The following is a 17,927-nucleotide window of genomic DNA, read 5'->3' as shown; positions in this document are numbered from 1 at the left end:
AACTGAAGGGAATCCCAGAGAAGAGAGACAATCAGCATTTACTGTAAGCCCTTTATCTTGATTACTGTCCTTTTTATATAACAGCCTGGCTAGCTATGAACAGTATACATTCACTATCTTCTGAATACCTGATCTCCACTAACACTACTCTAATCTTACTCAACAGAATTTTGCAATATGACTTTATTCAATCACAATATGGAAAATATTTTCCCATGCTTTCTTTATCCAGTTTAGATCCATAATCTGCCAAAGACCCTGGGGCTAAAATTCTTTTTAATTAAACAGAAAAAAATATATATGCATTCTAAAGGGGAAGGAAGCATTGCAAAAAAACAAAAAAACAAAAAAACCCACAAAGGATATATTTATGGCTATCATGATGTCCTGAATTTAATTCTTCTTTCTGAGACTTTGGCTTTGAATCAAGTTGGCAGAGCCCTTGGCTTCTTTCCCTATCATGCAGAATCTATACTGTACTAATGAAGACACATATTGTACTAGGTGTGCTTTCATTTAAAAAAAAAAAATTGATTGCAAAATGTTAGCTTATATTGAACCCGGGGTCGTCTAAAGCCCACATAAAAATAAACTATTGATCAGGCTCATGCAGACTCTATCATGTTGATAAGGGACAACAGTTCTAGGGTGGAAGTCTTCCAATTCCAATTGTTTTTGCACTTATTACACTACACTGCTTATTTGCCTTTACTTATATTCTACTTCGAAAAGCCACCTACTTGCCCTAGCAGATATAATGACCTATTGTAATGTAGTAAATAAGACAACGATAGATTAACCAAGGATAGAAAACAGACCATGAAAAAGAATAACAAAATAAGTTTCACGTAAGAAAACTTGATATATGACAGAGGCAGCATTATTGATTAGTGGAGAAAGAATGGACTAGTCACTAAATGGTGCTAACTAGATATGAAAACGAATTCCATAGATTAAAAATCCAAAGCAGAACTTTTAAACTGCAAAAAGAGAATATTTTTTACAACCGTTGGGGTAGATTTCTTAAATAAGATACAATTTTTAAAAATAAAAAGATGGATAAACAATACATAAAGCTTTAAAATTCTGCTCATCAAAGGACACAATTACAAAAGTGAAAAGCCAAGCTAGATATCTGTAATGCATAAAACTGACAAAGAATAAATGTATGTATATTTATAAATAAGCAATTCGCTGAAGAGGAAATCTAAATAGCTAATAAACATAAGAAAAAGAAGTTCAATCTCACAAGTGATCAAGGAAATACAAATCAAAACAGTAATGAGGATTGCCAATAAGACTAGTAAAAATTAAAAAGCCTGATGACACCAAGGATGGTGAGGATGTAGAACAATGAAAACCCTCTGTACTCTCCAACAGAGTTCTAAATTGCTTCAACAACTTTGGAAAGCACTTTGGCAACATCTAGTAAAGTTGAGATTTACATATCTTATGACCCAACAATTCCATTTTTAGGTACATATTATAGAGAAACTCACATGGATGAATAAAAATAATCATAGTAGCATTATTTATAATAGAAAAAAAAACAAGGTACAACCTAAATATCCATTAAGAGTAACACATATAAACAAGCATGATATAGTCATACAATAGCACATTGAACAGCAGAGAAAGCAAATAAACATGTACACATTATCATAAACAAATATCACAAATGACAAAAGCAAGCTGTAAAAATACATACAGCTTTGACACTATAGAGTTTAAAATACTTAAATTCATATTATATATTACTTAGGAAAAATAGATATGAGTAAATATGTAATTAAATACACAAAAACACTGGATGATAGTTTAGAAGGGTGATTGGATCACACAGGGGACCTGGTGTTTTATTAGTGTTTTCTTTATTCAAGGAGTGGTAGATCTACTGGTGTTCAATGTCTAGTATTATTCTTTACACATATCTCTACGTCAGAAACATTTATAATACCTTTTAAAGAAAGGACAAAAAGAAAATCAAGGCTCCTACAATATAATATACTTTGTTCCTCCTAGGGATGCAATAGTTTTGAAATTAAAGCAATACTAGATAGGGTAAATAGCAAGTAACTCACTTCTTTAGATATAGTTGACTCCTTTAACTATATCTATATCTCCATATCTTTCTTTTACTCTCTAAACTTTATCTTCTTCCATCACTGGCCCACCAATTTATTTGCAACCGTGTGAAAAATAAATATGGTAAGCTGGGATTTCAATTCCCAAGCTTTCCTTCAATTGTTAGAGGAAATCATAAAACTACAAACTCCACATTTCAAATATTTTGCAAATAATCTCATTTTCTTTTCCAAACACAGAGACTAACTTCTTAGAAAAAGTCTCTCTTCTAAATTCAAGACTGATCTATGGTCATGCCACTCTGAACAAGCCTCATCCCGTCTGATCTCAGAAGCTAAGCAAGGTCCAGCCTGGTTAGTACTTGGATGGGAGACCACCTAGGAAGACCAGGTGCTATAGGTGTAAAAAAAAATAAGAGATTGTAAGCTGACAAGATCCTTGTAATGTGTAAGGTCAACCAAGGGTTGCCTCGCCAAATTCATTCATTCATTCATTCATTCAAGACCGGCTAATGGCAATGAGAAAAGTTAAATAATTTAGATCCTAAATAACTTTACCAAAGACTGCTATAAAACCTCGGTAATGTCAACTCTTAGGTTAATTTTTTTAAAAAATTGAAGAACAATTTTTTACCCCATTATTTACGGAACACACAATTTCCCAAGTAAAAGACTAGATAGGCAGAGATGAGAAAATGGCTTTATGAACAAACCGACAGGAAATAAAACAGAGCTTGTTTGGTTAGTAAGTAATTGGTTGATACAGAGCATAATGCTCACTGAAATAAACACAGAATATCATCACATAGATTTAACGTGACACCTGGATATTCTGTGCCTATTATTTAATTAACCTTATAGAAAACCCACAGTTGAAAAAGGAAAAGGCTTAAAGCCAAAATTCACTCAAGAACTTAAAATGAGAACAGAAATAATACAGTTATCTCAATTCTATTCTATAATTTCTTTGCTTTAATAACATTATGAAATAGAAATTTTCACTTCTTCAGATTAAGCAAAGGATAACACCTTGCTTGAACTTTAATCCAAATTATACCTGAGGGGAAAAATAATCATCATTCTGATGTCACTTTAGTCTTATGAACTAGAAATAACTAGAAAATGAAACAGTATACTACGTACATATTTTATAATAATGGATGCAATAATAACTGGGAAACAAATTAAAAACTGTAGAATTTATGCTTAATCTTGGGGCATATAAAGAACTCTAATCTTCATTCATAGTATAATAATACCCATGCAACATATGAAAAAAAAAGCATAATCTTTAGTTTTGGGGTTGAAAAAATTAACTATTGGGTTTTTTCCAAAACGAATCAAATGAAAGGTAGATCATTTTGAAAAGTTCCATTCTCTCTTACATATATGAACTGCAGAATAATCAGAAAAAAAATTAAAATTAGTTTTTACTAAGTATAGAATAATGAATGAAACAGAAAACGTGGTTTACACTTTGCCAAGCATTACCACAGCAGATCAATTTCCTCAGCCTTATAAAAATTATTTAGAGGATAGATCATGATCGGAAATGAGTTATTTGAAACACCTCAAAATTGTTTTGCAATTTCATGATTTATAACAAGAAAATAAGACATTGATGAAGAAATTGAAGGAGATACAAATAAATAGAAAGATACCTCATGGATTAGAAGAATATTGTTAATGTCCACACTACACAAAGCAATCGTACAAATTCAATGCAATCCCTATCAAAATTCCAACGGTATTTTTCACAGAAATAAAAAAAAAAACCCTAAAAATTTATATGGAACTATGAAAGACCCCACATACCCAAAGTAACTTTGAGAAAAAAGAACAAAACTGTTTACATCACACTCCTTAATTTCAAGCTATATTACAAAGCTATAGTAATAAAAACAGTATAGTATGGCAAAAAATAGATGCACAGGTCAATGGAACAAAACAGAGATCCAAGGAACAAACTCACACATACACGATCAATTAATTTACAACACAGAAGCCAAGAATATACAATAAGAAAGGACAGTCTCTTCAATAAATAGTGCTGGAAAAAATGTTCAGCTACATACAAAAAAAGTGAAACTGGACCATTCTCTTACAACATTCCCAAAATTAACTCAAACTGGATGTAAGACCTGAATGTAAGACCAGAATCCACAAAACTCCTAGAAGAAAATATAGGTAGTAAGCTCCTTGACATCGGTCTTGGCAATGATTTTTTTAAATCTAACACCAAAAGCAAAGGCAACAAAAGCAAAAATAAATAAGTATGAGATCAAACTAAAAAGCTTTTGCACAGCAAAGGAAACCATCAACAAAATGAAAAGGTAACCCACTGAATGGGAGATAATATTTGCAAATCCTATATCTCATAGGGGTTATTATTCAAAATATATAAAGAACTCACATAACTCAACAGTAAAAAAACAAATGATTCAATTAAAAAATGGGCAGATCTAAATAGGCAGCCATTTTGCCAAAGAAGAGACACATACAGCCAACAGGTACAAGAAAAGGTAGTCAATAGCACTAATCATCAGGGAAATGAAAATCAAATCACAATGATGTATCACCTCCCAACTGTTAGAATGACTATTACCAATATAGACAAGTGTTGGCAAGGTTGTAGAGAAAAGAGAACCCTTGTGCGCTGTTGGTGGGAATGTATATTGGTACAGCCACTAAGGAAAACAGTATGGAAGTTCCTCAAAAAATTAAAAATAGAACCACCATATGATCCAGCAATTCCACTTCTGGGTATTTGTTCGAAAAAAATGAAAATACTAACTCAAAAAGATATACGTACCCTGTGTTCACTGCAGCATTATTTACAATAGCCAAGACATGAAAACAACCTAAATGTCCATCAATAGATGAATTTTAAAAATGTGGTATATATTTATACATATATGTATACACACACACACAATGAAATATTCAGCCATAAAAAAGGGAAATCTTGCCATTTGCAACAACATGAATAGAACTTGAGGTCATTATGCTAAATAAAATAAGCCAGACAGATAAGACAAATACTGTATGATCTCACTTAATATGGAATCTAAAACAAAACAAAACAAAAAAACCCAGCTCATAGTATAGAGAACAGATTGCTGGTTGCCAGAGGCAGGAGGTAGGAAGTGGGCAAAATCAGAGAAAGGTGGTCAAAGATGCAAACTTCTAGTTATTAAATAAGTCACAGGGGTGTATAATGTACAGCATGGTGACTGTAGTTAACATTGTACCATATATCTGAAAGTTGCTAAGAGAGTAAATCTTAGACGTTATCAAAAGAAAAAAATTTGCAACTATGTATGGTGATGGATGTTAACTCGACTTATTACAGTGGTCAATTCACAATATATACAAATATCAAATCATTGTGTTGTTTTGCCTTTTCAATTAGTTTTAGGCCAAGGGTAGGAAAGCTCTCTAAACTTTTCATTAAGAATATGACATGCATGAAACATGGTTTTATGGTTCTAATTTATGTTTACAGGTATAAAACAAAGGTTATGGCATTCAGCAGCAAAATACATGATTATCCTTTCTGGGTCTTAAGACCATAAGATTGTTATGAAAAGAAGGGAATTAAATTTAGTGACCTCCTACTGTGTGTTGGGCTATTTTAAGTATGTTGTGAACTTTTATTTCTCAAAACAACTTATGAAAAAAGAAACAATAAATATAGATAAGAAATTATATATGGTTGTTAGTGGTGGTGCTGGAGGAGTGAAAATTGAGAATATGAGGATAAGAGTAGGAATAATGCTTTTCACTACATGTTTTATATTTTTAACATTATAAATTAGGCCATATCACCTATTCAAAAAACTAAATTAAAAAACGATCATAATTTTAAAAACCCTAAACAAGATGCCTATGAGGAGAAAAAAGCAAAAAAAGGAGGGCGGGCAAGAGTATTTTGTCAGGTTTCTAGATCGCCAGTAATGCGTTTCTGATGAAACTCATTGATTCTAGCATTAAACCGATCCTGGTCTATTTATACATTTTGCATCCCCCCCTTTCTTTTTTACTGGATTGTAGCTGTATTTTTTAAACTCACATATTACATTATTAGTAGTATTTTATAAAATATTTGTTTAGCTTTACATAAATGTTTACAACTATTTCCTCATTATTTCTTCTTGTATCTCCTTTCCTTCAGAGATCATTTTAATTCCTCTTGAAATAGCACCTGTAGAAGTTCCTTTAGTATAAATCCCTTGGTGATAATGTTTTTACATAAAAGACTTATTTCATTCATGTTCTTGAGAACAGGCTGAGTTCTCCAGAAGATGCAGAAATGAAGTTTTGGGTACAAGATGTTTATTAGGAAACAGTATGTGAAGGAAAGAGAGTGGAAGCAGGCTTGGGTAGAGGAGGAAGGTGACCTGCGATCCACTCAAAAGCCTCTGCCAAACTGGTAGGGAACTCTGAAGCAAATAAAGACCTTCAGAGGGTCTCATGTTAAGCCAATCGCCAGGCCTTCTTAGCCCACCTAAGAATCACTGGTTGCAGGCTGTCCGTCTCATGAAGGGCACAACCTCAGATAAGGCAGCTCTAGTAGGAAGGATGTCTGCTGACCATACCCCCCACAGCTGAGCAGCAAGTCTTTCTTTGACTATTTGGCAGTGCATCTCCAGGTCTACCACAATAGTTTCACAAGGTACAACCTCTTGTTTGGAAAGTTTTTTTTCTCTCACTATTTTTAAGATAATATTATAGTATCTTCTGGCTTTAATTGCTGTTGTTGAGGACTCTGTTGTTGTTGGTCTTTTTTAGGTGATCGGTCCTTTTTTTCAAGATTTTTGTCTTGAGTGTTCTCCAGTTTCACCAAAAGTGGATTTATTTTTATTTATCCTGTTAGGAGGATATAGCACCTCCCTGATCTACAGATTCTGGTATCCAACAGTTTTGGAAAATTTTCAGCCACTATCTCTTTAAATATTCTCTCTCCTACATTCTCTCAATTCCTTAATCCTGGAACTCCCTCCTGGTACGCTAATTATACTATTAGGCCTTCTCATCCTGTTCTCTATTTCTCCTAACATCGCCTTCATATTTTCCTTGTCTCTCTCTTGCTGCATCCTAGAAAATTTTACCTTTATCTACATAGAGTTCATTAGATTTCTCTTCAAACAGCGGTATAAACTTTCATATTTCAAAATTCGAGTTTCTATTCTACATCTAAAATTGCGTGTTTCTAGACATTTAATTTTTAAATGTTATTTTATTCCAAGTAATTTCTTGTAGATTGGTAGTCTTTGTGACTGTATTTGTTATTTCTATAAATATTACATACTTTCTATTCTATTATTCAGTATCTGACAATTTCAGTATCTGCAGTTCTAAGTTTGATATTGTTATAACCAATGACTGTCATAGTGGCTTTTTTTCTCATGTGTTTTGTGGCATTATATTGTGAGCTATTCGGTTAATCGATCAGTGGGAATCCTGCAGAAAAAATTTGCTTCTGCTGATTGCAAGAAGGTACAACGACTAACCTGTAAACACTTCAGCCTCTGACCCTGGTGATTTGGGCTTGCAATGGAGTTCCTGGCTCCCTTTCTCAACTTCCAACTGGCTCAAGTCTCAGTCTCCACCAAAAGCAATCACACTTAGGTGACCCTTCTCCTCCCATCTGCCTGACAGCCCTGATGTGACCTGTCCTCGGTCCTTAGTGTGTTGGCTCCAGTTCATAATTATTTCTGAAGTGGAGACACTGGAGATCTCCCCTAAATCATATAAGATCTGTGACATCTCATACAGTATGTTCTTTCCAGATTGTGTTGGTTCACACTTTAATTGTTGATGTTCCTATTCAGACTTACTGTCAGAAGTTATATCACCAGAATGGAACTTGAATGTGTTATCTTCCTAATGTTCTACTTTGAGACAAACTTCTTAGCTCTTTCTTCAGCAAACTAATAAAATATTAATGAACTCAATGACCTTACGCAGTTTATAAAGTCACTGACAGAATATTTGTATTCACCAAAGGAAGTACATGGAAGATTTCATATTTGACATGATTAGGCAGATTAGTAAAAAATTAAAAAAAAAAAAAAAAAGTCAGGGAAAGCAGAAAAATCACCTCCCCAAAAAAGAACACATTTATTTTCAATTAAAAGTTCATTGCTGGTCTGCTAATTAGTATTTCAGTTTTTTCTTACATGCTACAAGTTTATTCATCACCCATGATTTCTAGTTTCTATTTATTTAAAGTGAACAGAGAACTCACATACTTGTATAGCAATCTAAGTGCAAAATCCTAGATTTTTATAATCTCCTCAACCAAATCTTTGACAATTCGTCTTGCTCATACTAACTTCAATAATAATTTAAAAAACAAAGCAAAACAAAAATCAAGACTTGAATCTTTCCAAAGCAATCAATTTAAGTTTTCATGATAAGTGTTTTTCTTTCCAACCTTCATTGGTTTACCAAAAATTTAATTCAAATCTATATTTAAGTAACACATACCACTGACATAAACAGGTTTTAAAATAAACACAATAAATTTAGAATAGACATAATGAACACCGTTAACACATAAATACTGGTAAGAGAGAAAAGTTTGCAAGTACTCCAGAAAACAGCCTTCTAGCCCAAGCATCCTACATGCATTGGTCATCAGCTTATTTTATAGAGGTCCTGGGAAGTATCCTCTAACCTAGCAAGCCAGCTAATCTGAAAAGTTAGTTATTTTGAGTAAAAGTGGTATCTGTTTATGGCACTCTCTATTATCTGAAGGAGCTCAAGTCTCACCTATTGGATCCATCTCTGACAGAAAAGTGTGTGGATTGTACCAAGAACAAAATGGAGTCCTGAGAAAGGAAAAGTAAGCCACTGAATCAACAGATGGACATTTTGTAGGAGGAGGAGAAGAACTAAAAAGGACTGGGTGAAAACTCTTAATCCTTTTTCTCTTTTTTCCCTTGCTAATGTGTCATTCCATTGGAAGGGCTACTAGAATTATGGAGGGGCCTGGGAGAAAGGAGGCATGGAAGAGTGGCTCATGAAGTTATCATTTTCAGATCATCACTCACTTTTTCCAACTACAGTGCAAGAGGTAAGCCTCAGATAGGGCCAAGACCAGAAGTAGGCCTAGGACAAAAAATATATAAAGCAGGCAATTTGGCCTCTTGTTAAGAGGCATGAGGAACTCCTCTAGACACACACACACCCTTCTGAAATAATCGTCGCCATTCTCTTTCCATCAGATATGCAAATTATACTATAATGTTCATTTAGGAACATATATTTGCATGAAATGTTGTATTTGGTGTTAAACTTAAGACACCACTTATTTTCCTGTAGTTACCCTTTGAGATTAAAGTGCTATATTTTAGAGGGTAAAGATAACAAAACATCTATCTAGGAAATTGTTAAAATGATTATCTGGTCACTTTTAAACTTTAGAATATCAAGAAAGTTTTCCTACTCAAATTATAAAAAGACATACTTTATCTTGGTTTTGAAGAATTTTCATTGGAAGTGCTAGAAAAATGTACTCTTACTCTTCTGTGTTAACCTTTGTATACTAAGCAACTTTATATATTTAGCCATAGTATAATCAAAATCATATTCTTTAAGGTATTTTCACTAGGTTTCTTCATATTTTTTAAAAGAACAAGAGTAAAAAGTTATATTTGTACTTTAGTCAGAGAATTATCTGATTTCCATATTTACCTTCTCTAATTAGACTATTAACTTCTTCAGAATAGGAGCTGTATCTTATTCACTCTTCTATCCTTCTATAACCGTCAATATGTCAGAATGGTAGATATTTAATAAATGGCTGTTGTTTTCGTAAATGAGTTTTGTAAAGGAAGAGAAAAAATAAACTGTGGTTTATGGGAGAAAAGTTTATAAATTCATTTGATATTAGATATAAGAACCTTAGAGATTATTCAAATCAATCCCCTAATTTTAGAGATAAATTATAAATTGAGTGACTTAGATACAGCTAAGACTAAGGTGTCTCCCCCAAATACTCATACCAGTGTTTTTTGCATAAGAGGTGTAAAGTGATAGTAAGACTGTAGGCTCTGGAATCAGAAGACAATTCATATCCCAGCTCTCTATCACTTATTGTATAATTTTAGATAGATTATATAATTATTAGACTCAGTATCCTTATTTGTAAAATTGAGTACAATCTAACTTACTGGGCTATTATGAAAATTAAATGACATAATGTATATAAATTTTCTGAGTAAAGGACCTGGCACACAGTAAATACTTAATAACCAGAAGCTTCTGTGATTATTATATTAAGTTGCTTCTATTTTACTCTTCCCATAAACTACTGGAATTATTTCCTTAAGCTGGTGTGATTATTTCAAAGACTATTGGAAGTAACATTTATTGGCATGTCTTTACTATAACAATATACTAAAATTTATTTTATTTTTCAGTTCTTTTCTCATTTTTGGTGTTTTCTTTTAATTAAAATTTATTGGGATGACATTGGTATAAAATCATTTAGGTTTCAAGTATATAATTCAATAATACATCATCTGTATACTGCTTGTGTGTTCACCACCCAGTTAAAATTTATTTTTATGTATTTATTGTAGTGATATAATAGTACTAGATTGTATTGATTATTTCAATATCATTATGCAATAGAGCAAAATGATGATCCTTAAGAGTAGTAATGAGAATGAAACAGTGCTAATTTACACAGGACAGACAAATGCCATGGGCTACCAACTGCTGTTATGAATTTCCAAAAGTTATCTAGAATAATGTTTGCTGTAAATCAGGGGTTGGCAAACTACAGCCTGCAGACCAAATTTGCCACAACTGTTCTTATAAATAAAGCATTATTGGGACAATTGCATCTGCTTACATATTGTCTATGTGTGCTTTTATGTTATATCAGCAGAGTTGAGTAGTTGCAATAAAAACCATGTGGCAGCTGAAAGCCCGAAATATTTACTTTCCAACCTTTTAGTTTACTGTGCCCTGCCACGGATCATGGCAAATACATTGAATTTTTTTCCTAAAATGTGTACACCATTTGCACATCAGATATATCTATAATTAAGACTTAAATTGAACTCATGGCTCAGGCTATTCTGTTTAACAGAGGCCAAAATAACAATAACTTGTTATGTTTTAATATATTTATCCAAAAGTGCTATTTGATAGCATTTTATAACCTGTACATAATAGTATTGTTTCCTATAAATTTCTTTAATATTCTGTATTTCTATAATATAATGTTTTCCTACAAGAGAGAATATTTTTTCAGGGAATTCTTACTCTTTTCCTCTATTATAGACACTAAACTATTCTGAGAAAAAATTAATTTGGAGCTAAGAAGTCACAAGCAGGATTTTTACCCCTTTAAATATTAGTAGCAGGAAAAAAAGATTAGTAGTACTATATATGTATGCAGAATATTGACTATCACTAATGTTGGAAACATAAAACATACCCATTTCCCTCATGGTCCTTTCATAAACAATGCTGATTCCTTTTGGAATTGCCTGGTAAAGAGAAGCACTCATCAGAAAATGAAGTTAAAATCATAAGTTAGATTTGACACTTACTGTTCTTGTGTTTTTCTGAATCAAGACTAGGTAAACAGATGGGTTGCTTTGTGTGGCTGAAAGAATACAAATAATTTTTTTTGTTTGTTTTTATAAAAAGTTTTTAAAATTCTACAAATGACTCTAAGGTGAATTTGATAGTCTAAGCTAAGATGTTTGTACAGTGGTAACAGAGGTTTCTTTTATTGAAACACAGGTTCTAATATGAAAATTCCTTAGGACATACAGCAGTGAATTAGATGGATGAAAGAGATGAAAGAAATAAAGGAGTACTTTAGGAAATGTGTTCTTTTGAAAATCAATGTTTAAAAAAAATGATTCTAGTACAGAACATAGGGATAATCCTTTTTCAAATTTCAAATATGCACTTGTAGCAACAACATTAAATAGTGAAATTTTCCTTTGTGAAAGGCTCTCTAGTAAAAGGTTTAAATTTATTATCTCATTTAATCTTCATAGCCACCTGTAAGGTAGATGTTACCGTATGTAATATATTATTTCCTGTATTTTACATGGGAAAACTGAAGCTTAGAATGTTAGAGACAAGACATAAAGCCCATGTTTTTTAACCAAGATGTTATATTTAAATGCTTTTCTAAAAATATCAACACCCTCTGTGACCATGCCACTCTGAACGAGCCAGATCCCATCTGATCTCAGACCCTAAGCAAGGTCAGGCCTGGTTAGTACTTGGATGGGAGACCACGTAGGAAGACCAGGTGCTGTAGGTGTAAAAAAAATAAAAAATAAGGTATTGTAAGCTGACAAGGTCCTTGCAATCTTTGAGGTCAACCAAGGGTTGCCTCATCTAAAAAAATAAAATAAAATAAAAATAAAAATATCAATAATCTTTGAGACTTGTAACTCATAAAATGCTTTGAACCTCTTAGAAAGCATTAAAGAGGAAATTACTTTTTAAGGGGAAAAAAACCCAAGTACCTTGAAAATTACTAATATGCTAAATAATATATCAGATGGAACCGTATGCTAGGAATAGACTTCACTGATTTTGAACTGTAAAATATACAACTTGGACTATATTTCATAATTCGGGATTTAGGCATTAAATGTTACTTTCTCAAGTATTATTTAATATACATTTTTAAAAAGTGTTCTCGCTAAAATCAGTTGGTATAGTGTTTTAAAATCTATGCAGTGCATGTTTTAAATATTTAAAAAGATGCTATTTAAAATATTTTAAAATCATTTACACAAGCCCATTTTTCTTCATATTAGGGACTTAAATACATGCCATTTGCATTAAACTCAACTGGTACTTTAAAACAATGTAATCAACTACTTCACAAACTGACTACAAATATCTGAAAGCTTCAGTAATATGAGAAATAACTATAAATCAATCGTACTGTTTTTAAGCAAATATATTCACCTAGGAGGCTACTCTAAAGATAATATCATTGCTTAACACATTTAAAAAACTCTCATTAGAGATTATCATCAGAACCTGCTAAGTATTCTTTTAGGCAAGCTCAGTGATAGCAAATCTTGTTCAATTATGTGTGGATATTACTTCAATAGGAACTTAGTATCTCTGGTGCTCAATTCACAAGTCTATAAGATTCCACTAAGTAAAATTCTGAATGAAGATTAATATTAAAATTCTATTATCAGAATATTAAGACATCAAAAGACAAATATTGTACAATTTCACTTATATGAGGTACCTAGATTACAGGCATACCTCATTTTACTTAACTTAGCTTTATTGTGCTTCGCAGTCATTTTTTACAAGTGGAAGGTAAGACCCTCCACCAGCAAAAATATTACGACTAGCTGAAAGCTCAGATGATGGTTAACATTTTTTAGCAATAAAGTACTTAATTAAGGTATGTACATTGGTTTTTTTAGACATAATGCTATTGCACAATTAATAGATCAATAATATAATACAAATATAACTTAGATATACACAGAGAAACCAAATTAGTATGACTTGCTTTATTGCAGTAGCCTGGAACTGAAATCACAGTATCTCTGAGGAATGCCTAGAGTCAAATTCATAGAGACACAAACTAGAATGATGGTTCCCAAAGGCTGGGAGGCAGGAAGGAAAAGGGAGTTATTGATTAATGAGTGCAGTTTCAGTTTGAGAAGATGACAAAGTTTCTGGAAGTGGATGGTGTTGGTGGTTGCACAACAATGTGAATGTACTCGATGCCACGGAATTGTACACTTAAAAATGGTTAACTTGGTAAATTTCATGTTACCATTTATGGAGGATATTTTACCACAATTAAAACAAAAACAAAAACACCCAGTGGCTTGCCCTACAGTCTGTCAGTGGACTATACTTTGCTGAACCCTGAGCTAATGTGACTCTGTGAAAGCCATATTATTTCTTTCTGCTTCAACTTCCTCCCATTGGAGTGGCAGGAATGAAGCTATACTATTTCATGAGGTTGTTGGTATCAAATAAGATTACAGATTTTACACACAATGAAGTCTATACAAATAATAAGAGCACATATCTACAATACTTTATCTCTTTTGAACAAGACAGCTTTAACTCAACATCTGTTGCTTAAGAATAAAAAGCAAGAGTCACAAGGGAATTCATAGGATTCATACAAAGAGTAAAGTTTTAATTATAGCTGGACTATCTTCCAGAGTAGCATCTGAACTAGTATTCTGAAGAGAAAGGTTTATACTAATTTTGTGGCCGGGGGTGGGGGGGCGGGAATACTGCAGGGGATAAAAAAAATGCATGTATCTGAGTATTAATCTATGAGGTGTTAGTGTGAAAAACGTCCCCTTCCATCAGGATTGGGAAAACTTTTCTACAAAGGAAGAAAGGCCATAGAGTCCGTAACTTGAATAAAATTTTCTCAAAAACTAAAACAAAAAACAAAAACATAACGTTGTTTGGAGCTAAATATGGGAAATTGAATGAGTAACCAGTTAATAAAGGTTTCTGGTTAAATGCACTTCCCTATGTACTTCACTTGACTATTAAATGCACTTCAAAAATTAGAAATATTGACATTGCATGAAATGAACTTTAAGAATCTAGAAAAACAAAGTATAGTTGACCATTGAACAACACAGAACTGCCTGGTTCCACTAGTATACAGATTTTTTTCAATAACTACAGTCGGCTTTCTGTATCCTTGGGTTTCACAACCATGGATTCAATCAACCAATGACTGTATGCCTTGCTATGCTATTTTTATATAAGGTATTTGAGCACACACAAATTTTGGAACAATCACTTGCAGCTATCAGGGGACAACTGTATTAAGTTTGGGGGGAGTCAAAAATTACACATGGAATTTATAACTGTGTGGGGATTGGCACCTCGAACCTCCACATTGTTCAAGGGTCGGTGTAATTTTAAAGAAAAGTAGGAGGAAGAAAATAAGGTAAGAACAAAAATAAAAGAATTAAAAAGATAATCATCTAGTAAGATTGAGAGAAAAAAAGAAAACATACATTAGCAACCAAAAAAGGAAACAGTAATAATTTTTCGATAAAAAAATATAAAAACTTTATACCAATTTATTTGAAAAGGTGAAATAATTTTCTAGAAAAATATAAATTACCAAAAATGCCTTAAGAAAGACCTGAATAAAACAATTACTAGTAAAGAAATTGAAATGGTAGTTTAATAAACGCAGTTCCTTCCACAACTTCTCTCTCCCTACTTCAAAGATACTGTGATAGAGTTTTTACAGGAGGCTACAAACACCCTTTCAAAGAGCAGATGGCCCCTATTTATTGCAAAAACTGTTTCAGAGAAGGGGGCAACTCACTTTATGAAGTTATCATAGTCTGGATGCCCAAATTGAACAAGGATAGTACAGAAAAAAAAAATTATCACAGTCTTCCTCATTCATGAGTATATAGTAGCTCCCCCTACTCTGTCCTTATTCATAGTTTCAATTTCTGTGGTACCAGTTACCTGCAGTCAACCACAGTCTGAAAATAGTAAAGAGAAAATTCCAGAAATAAACAATTCAGATTGACTGTCTCCATATCTCAGTGCTTGTGTTCAAGTAACCCTTTTTTATTTAATGGCCCCAAAGCACAAGAGTAGTGTTGCTGGCAATTAGGATATGCCAAAGAAAAGTCGTTAAGGGTTTCACCTAAGTGAAAAGTTATGTATATACAGGAAATGCCATGCTTCCTTTAAGTGAAAGCTGAGTAACTGTTACAATTGTTCTATTTTATTAGTAGTTATTGTCATTAATCTCTTACTGTTCCTAATTTATAAACTGAACTTTATCACAGGTATGTATGTAAAGGAAAAAACATAATATACAGAACATATCCCTGCAGATAAGGGGGGATTACTGTAGATGCAAAAATCTTAAATAAAACATAAGAACTGGAAAGCAAGAGACAAAGCTGTTCTTATCTGCAGACAACAGGCTTTCTACAAAGAATATCGAAGGGAATCCATACACAATTAGAATTAATAAGAGCTTAGCAAGGATGCTCAATATAGGACCAATATATAAAAATCAATCAATGGTATTCTTGTACAACAGCAACAACCAATTTAAAAATGTAATAGAGCAAAGACCGCATTTTCAACTACAACAAAAACTTAAGGTACATAGGAATAAATTAGTGAATATATAAACAAAAAGATATTAAAACTCTGTATTATAAAAATGACAATTTTCCTGAGATTCATTTAAAATCAAAAACAAGTTCAATCAAAATTCCAATAGTGTTTTCATGGATAAATTGATTCTAAAATTCATATAGAAAAGTACCAACAATGGTTAAAATAATTTTGAAGAATAAGTATGGGAAATTTAGAAATAACACAAAGTTATACAAATAGACCAAACAGAACAAAAGAGAGAGCCTAAAAATGGAACTTTTACATGACAGATTGTGCCACAATTCAGAAGGGCTTATTTGGTAAATGGCGCAGGAAGCATACTACTTATTAATATGGAAAAAATATAATTATGTTACTCATAATATAGACAAAAATAAATTTCAAGGATAGAGATATGAATCAAAAAAATAAAAATTTAAAAACTGATAGAAAAAATATGGCAGACCACTGTTATGACTTTAGAGGCAGGGAAGTTTTTCTTGAAACACAAAAGGCAAAGAAAACACAAAGTTAAAAGACAAGCTACAGAGCAGGGTAAGACATTTGAAATACAAATAACTGACAAAGAATACAAAGAACATTTAAACTACAACAACAACAAAAGGCAAATAATCTAACAGAGCATGGAAAAAGGTAATAAATAGGCAAATTACAGGTGAGAAACCCCAAATGGCCAATAAATATATGAAAACATGTTTGACCTTATCAAACTCATACTCTCCTGAGTATAAATTAAAATAATCACAAGCTGAAGATATCATATCCCACAATTAAAGTTTTATAGATATATAAATATTTAGCCACAGTATAAAAATATTGGGAAGAATGATAAATATCACATTTATGAGCAGGGCTACCTCTGGGGAGGGAGAAAGGGAATGGGACTATGGAAGGGAACTGAGGGGTTCATCTACTGTGTCTTTAATTATATATAAGATAGATACAACGTAATGTTAAGATTTCAAGATAGTTAGGCTGTGAGCACATAGGAGTCTGTTATTTTCTATACTTCCAAATATTTAAAATATTAATATAAACTTCCTTAAATGGAAACATTTAAAGAATGAATGAGAGCTACAGTATTAACATAAATGAATCTCAAAAACTAAATGTTAAGTTAAAAAATCAAGTTATAGAAATAGATGTATAGTATAACGTTTACATACTATGTGAACCAAATTTTTTATATACATTGGTAATTGTATAGACTTTTGTGGGAATGATACTCCAAATTTAGAATGATGGTTACCTATGGGTAGGGAGTAAGAGGAACAGGAGTGGGGAAGGGTACATGAGAAGTCAGTCAAATCTGTAATACCATTTCTTTGAAAAGTCTGAAGTAAATACAGTGTTTGCTACAGCTTGATATTGAATGGTTTTAAAAAATCTGTATTTATATGTACATATGTGTGTGAATGTGTGGAAATAATAACAGCAGCAATAATAAATGAAGAAAATGAATAACACAGCTAACATTTGAGTACTTACATAATAGGCACTCTTCTAAGTGTTTGCACATATGCTCCTAAAAACAACCCTAGGAGGTAGACTCTGTTACTATATATATTTAATACTATTACTATTTTATTACTATTAGATTCTATTCTTTGTTTTTACAGATGAGGAACTAAAGCAGAGAGGGTTGACGTTGGTCTAAGGTTATAAAACTAGTAAGTTATG

General features: G+C 32.4%; 1 protein-coding gene and 2 pseudogenes across 4 annotated transcripts in view; 2 read left to right on the top strand and 1 right to left on the bottom strand.

Annotated features, from left to right (window-relative positions):
• The window catches only part of FZD3 (frizzled class receptor 3), a 69,477-nt gene that overhangs the window by 23,391 nt on the left and 28,159 nt on the right, over positions 1 to 17,927 (bottom strand). The window lies entirely within an intron of this gene.
• Positions 2,369 to 2,487, top strand: LOC118612712 (annotated as a pseudogene).
• On the top strand, positions 12,269 to 12,387 carry LOC118612711 (annotated as a pseudogene).

This window comes from Rousettus aegyptiacus, unplaced genomic scaffold, assembly GCF_014176215.1.
Source record: "Rousettus aegyptiacus isolate mRouAeg1 unplaced genomic scaffold, mRouAeg1.p scaffold_m13_p_16, whole genome shotgun sequence".
In the NCBI taxonomy this organism is placed as follows: Eukaryota; Metazoa; Chordata; class Mammalia; order Chiroptera; family Pteropodidae; genus Rousettus; species Rousettus aegyptiacus.
Note: the sequence above shows the minus strand (reverse complement) of the source record. Positions and strands in the feature narration are given on the sequence as shown.